The sequence below is a fragment of the Convolutriloba macropyga genome, chromosome 9 (genome assembly GCF_964194025.1).
Source record: "Convolutriloba macropyga chromosome 9, txConMacr16.3, whole genome shotgun sequence".
Lineage (NCBI taxonomy): Eukaryota > Metazoa > Xenacoelomorpha > Acoela > Convolutidae > Convolutriloba > Convolutriloba macropyga.
The window spans coordinates 21,145,876-21,151,875 of NC_134476.1; positions in this window are offsets into that span (position 1 = coordinate 21,145,876).

Here is a 6,000-nt window from a genome sequence, read left to right on the forward strand (position 1 = left end):
AGTAGCATTTTATCAAAGAAACTTGGAAGGTCGCACGCGAAAACAAGTGTATCGGTCAAACCAATGAATGAAAGTCTGGTTCATTTCATACGTTGTTGTAAGAGGAAAAGCAGGAAAGGAATTCTAAAAACTCTGCAAAGCGATGAAATATTTTGGAGGCACGGCTTTTTAACTGTTTTTGTTTTGACACTAATGTATACTATGACTCATTTGACTTTTTCTCATCCACTTTGAGAAATGATTGGGATTAAATTTGACCATTGAAAACACATTGGTGACTGGTTGTTGCGGACTATTTTCAATTGCTCTCGAGTGAGATGCAATCATTGTAAACGTGTGAGTCTTTTTTATGTTATATTTTTGCTTCACCGTTTTGCTCTTTTCTTCTAGAATAATCGTTGACTTCTTAAGTGATTTTTTCCCGCGCTTCTTGATTTTTGAGTGGGCTCAATTGCTCTCACTCCGGAATAAAGTTTTTTGTTCACACAAAACCGATTGTTAAAGAGGAGATAATAAGGTCCTGATAATGCTTCTTTGAGGGGTTAATACTTCTTTGAAGTGACGGAATCAGATTCAGGATGTCGGAGTTAGAATCCTTTCTTCGGCTGATGTTTTATCTAGGCTACGACCATTCGAGAGAATTTTTTCCGACGTTAGTCGGTTTATGTTAACTATTTTCACTAGACTAATGTTATTCTTTAGTCTATTTAAACCGTTCTGCTTAAAATATTTCGTTCAGTTTGCCTTGCTGTTTTCCGACGTTTTTATGAAGTTGTTCGCTTTCTTTATCTGTTCAGTTGTTTCCAGTCCAGTTTTATGACATTTTATTAATTTTTAAAATTTTCTACGAACTTTTAACGGTAATTGCGAGGCACCATATCTGTTTTGCTGCTATTGTTTACCCTTGTTATTTGTTGCTCAAAGGGTTATTTGAATTTTTTGTTTTTGTAATTTTGCTTATTTCAGCTTTTTGTTGTGTGTTGTATTGGTAGTGAGTATTGCAGCAGGCATATTGTACTGAAAACTCTAACTTGAGGTTATTGTCTCGAAGACCGCAAATTAAAGCAACTTTGTTCAAAAAAATGTTCTGATTTTCAATTTTCCTGTCTCTTCTGGTTTTCTATGCATGCTTATTTTGTTAATTTGGTTATACTTGGTGAGACTGTAATGAGGAATTGATCACATAAATTGCAGGACAATCGTGAATTTTTTATTATGTCTGCAAGCGCCTAGACTTTCAAAACAGTCCACAAACGTGCTAGAACGTCTCCTTTCGTAATCCTTACGAGATGTCGTGTTTCTTATACTGGTGTTTCTTCTCTACGGTTTTTTATAATCTCTTCTTTTGCCCCTTTAGAAAAGCACAGTTTTAGAAAGCACAGAAAAGTTCAATAATGTTTAGAAAATGATTCCTGCAATTCAAGCCGGGGCGAGAAACTGCTGACTTTAATTTGTGAGCCGACAAAGACCTCAACTGACATGTCAAATCAAAAAGAAAATTGTTGAAACTTTTAAAAACGGAAAAATATTTTCAAAGAAATGAATAATTGCAAACAAAATTTAAGGAAAAATGATTTTAGTGTTTGTATCTGCTTTAATTGTAAACTTATGCGCAATGTATGAGGCATCATAAAGCTGCTTTAACCTTAAAACATACAGAAACCTATAGCAAAAAGTTCAAGAGTTGTGCAAACTGTTCAATTTTTTGCTACCTTGATAAGAAATTGTTCGTGCCTTCAAAAGAAGCAAGTTCTCTCAAGAAAGTAAAACGAAAACTTTTAAGGCTCGGAAATTATTGTTCGTGCTTTCAAAAGAAGCAATTTCTCTCAAGAAAGTAAAACGAAAACTTTTAAGCCATGGAAATCGTTTTTCGTGCCTTCAAAAGAAGCACTTTCTCTCAAGAAAGTAAAACGAAAACTTTTAAGCCACTGAAATCATTGTTTGACCCTTCAAACACATAAAACAAAAATTGAATCAAATTGTTTTCAGAAAATTTGAAGCAACTCTGAAATCTTGATTTGCTAAAAAGCAAAAAGCCTCGATCAGTAATTTTTGAAATGGCAATTTTTTAAAGTAACATGGACTTTGTTTTGTAGACCTCTGCAAACCAATCAGATGAACAATTACATTTTTCAAAGGAGATGTCTAACAAGAGGCTCGGTAATATGTGTTTGGGTATAATCTTCCGGCCCCTTTCGTCCTCATTCCGTCTAATTTTCTAGCAAATGAGGAATGGATTGATAAACCTTCAAAAATTTAAATGCTGTTTGAAAATGGTTGGTGTATGAGTAAAATTTGTCGTTAAATTCTAACTACTGAATAAGTTGAGTGATACTGCACTGATGCGAGCTAACTTTAATGAGGCTACTGGACAAGATAAACAGCAAAATAACACAAAAAATCAATTTACGCTCAAAGCAACATATTTTTTAATTTTAAAAAACTTAGTGACACGTCGAAATATCATATAAAACCTTAAAATAATAGATTAACTTTTACTTCAGCACAAAGCTCGTGAAACCTGTTCTTAACTAGACTAGTTAACATGTCGACAAAAAGAAAAAAAGGGTCGAAGCTCAAAATCCATTGAATTCCTCGAAACCGAATAAATTCAGAACTCATAACAATCATCAGATTTCAACGATACTTACTACATAGGTTGATATATAACTCCTTGAGCAGCCAATGGAGCTGTCATCAAGTGAGACGGAGTCATAAGACTGCAAAATAACACCAAATACAGGTAAGTCTCAAAAATGCGCTTATAAATTACGAAAACAAAATGTGGAAGCTATTAAAACCCAAAGATTGTAACTGAGATTACATACGTTCACTTGGACCTAATTCGAACATCAACAATGCCGAACATCAACAAGGGGGGCAATATGAAAAGACGACTAATGGAGAACCTGGCATATTCATTATTGTCAAGATCTCAAAAATTTTCTGTGAACTCAGTGTCAGTCATAAAAGCATCTGTTAATTTTTCAAGAGGCGTCGCTGTTTACGTTTTCGTCACAAATTGGCTATGGTGGGATTAAGTCATAAGATAAAAGAAAAAGTATGCGATGTTTAAAATGACGTTGGTATGTTTGAAAGCAAATAGTTTCTAAGTCAGGAAGCTATTGGATTTTTTTTGAAACTCGGTACCAAAGTAATAACACCAGCGGTTAAAACAAAACCTCTGAACAGATCAACTTCTGTTTCACTCAAAAAGAAGTTCGGACCCATCATTTAAAACACTAAGCTAAAGGATAACAGAACTAAGCATGGAAATGTGATAAATTGCAAGATGTCGCTGATCAAAATGTTTAAAAATATATTCGAAAGCATAAGAGCGATTAGTTGAAACAAAACAGCCATAGCCATACGGATTAAGCTTTGTTTCACTAGAAAGATGTTGTGACCACTAATTGATAAGTTTGAGCAACAGTTTGATGGAAATAAGGTTAAGAAGGTGGCAGCATTCAAAGTTCACTGATGGTTTTTGAAAGAAATATATTCAAAGACATAAGAGCCCTTAGATATCAACTTAAGGCAATAAGTAAGTTCATCACTGCCTCTATAAATCGCCAATTCGAGCTTGATTAATCTGACTAAGTAACTCGATAAGAGTTAAAAACAACAAATGCGGCAAAGCTCAAAAATTCATTGAAAGTCTACACTTTGTTGGAGCCATAAAATAATTTTTAATTTTTCTCTGTAAACATAAGAATTTTTCTTTGGGCATCATCTGAACGAAAATTGGGATCTTTCGTTATTTGAACCTATATAAAAAACAGATTTGACTATAAAAAATAATGCGAAAAGAATTCAACATTGACAGCATCCGAGTCATTTTTGTTTGTCAAATTTTTGCTTAATACATAATTTGGCAAATGAAAATCTTGATCTAAAACGATGCTGTTTGTATTAATATTAATCTAAATTAGCGAATTGCCGGCAACTTTTTAATTCTCGAAAACTGGATGCAGAGCTAATGATAGCCATCATCTGAGTAAACGAAGATTGTGTATGCAGTCATTAGTTCTGTAATTCCGACAATATTGGACAAATTGTGCTAAATGGCTGAATTTTAATAAATTTGGATCAAAGAGAGCTGCAACTCTTTCTCTCTCTCTCTCTCTCTTTAGATTTAAAACAATTGACACTATCGTCTTTTTTTGAATTTTTTTGATTAAAATTGATTAAAATTAACTTCGATAACTTCTCGTAAAAAATAAAATTGAAAAGAATAACTTAGTTTGTATGCTTGACGAGCTTTCTAAGAATACTACTAAGAGCTCTGTGCGATGAATACATCTATCTGCCAGAATTGGCTAGACAAAAAAACACAGTTGAGCTTGTATGTGGGGTCGCGACCGAAAATTCATGTACAAATTTTCGGTTTTAAGAGGGCAATATCAGTACATTTAACTCAAACAGTCCCGAAATGATTCCATGTTTTGAGCCACAGTGAATGTCTCAACTAACGCTTTTCAGCTACTAAAATAGAAGAAACCATAAGTATAGAAAAAAAACGTTTTTCAATACGGTAAATTGTTAAGATGGTTCTATAGGAGACAAGGAGAAATTCCTCGAAAATTTTTATAAATTGGGATTATAATTAGCTAGAATATACTTCATATAGTTCTATCTTTGAAATCTGCGTTTCAAGGGCTGTAATATGATACCATGTAGCTAGGATGCTTAGAAATTTCTCCAATGGTCTCGCATAGTTATTCCGCCATTTCGGGAAGGAAATGTTGGAACAAATACAGTATTTAGACAAGTTGAAAAACCTGTTAAATTAGAACATTGCGACTGGTAATTATTCACCGTCCCTCCTTTTGTAGCCTAATTTTTCATTAATTAATACGAGACATCAATCTCTCATCGCCTAGGATTTGATTACATGTATGATTTGATGCTAAAATTGCTCGCATCTATTATTATTGAAACTTTGAAAGTGATCACTTAGTAGATTACGGCCTTGAGCCACGAGCCCAAGTGAAAGTGACACTTCAGTAATTCATATAATGGTATTTTGTGCGATGGATGACAACATATGTTTCTTTTGTTCATGTAAGCGATTGAATTTCAGATGTTAGTATGGACAACGTGTCTTCAGGACTCCGAGCTATTCAGGTTTGTTACAAAATGCTCAATTTCCTTCATGCAGACGAAAAGTTTTTATAATGGGTATTTTTGTGAAAAAAAATATAAGGTAAAATTAAGCTCTGGTTTGCTAGCGAGTTTTAGTGCCCTGAACTAAAATAAATAATGGATCAATATTTTAAAAAATGTTTAGTGGGGAACGTTCCATATGGTGGTCTTTTATTGTGGCGAACATTAAAATTAAGTTCTACTAAGTATCGACATTGATAATAATATTAATAGTTTTGACAATTTTGTGTTTTAGACCACTTCATCATTAAACGTAGAAGTGATCGGTCTTCCAAAAGGATGCCTCAAAATCGTACAAATTGTGAGTCGATTACTATCATTCTTTACACATGCATTCCTTTTTGTCATTGTTCTGGCAATTTAACCATGGCAATTTTTCTCTTTGTTGCTTTGACAGATTCTGTGTCTGATAGCCTTCACCGTGGTGGCTGCTTTCGATGACAGCTTCTCTTTCCAAAAGAATTGTGGCAATGCAACAGACGTGCATAATGAGAAACGCACATTCAAGTTTGGATACCCATTCAAGTAAGTTCATTTCTATAACTTTGCTAAATTGAATGTGTCGGATTTGAAGTATTTGAAAATGTCCATGTGATCCAGCAATTATTATCCACCAAGATCTATCAAATTTCTTGCAAAACTGTTATCAGTACTTATCTTATTATGCGTTGTCTGATTAAGACTTTGTGAGACATCTTATCACTTTTGACACGATAGAACTTACTTCTCAGTTCTTACACGATAAAATTTAATTGTCAGTTTTTAAACAATCGAAATTTGGACTTGCAATTCTTGCGCGTTAAAAAATTATTTATTATAAAGTGCTGCTTTCTA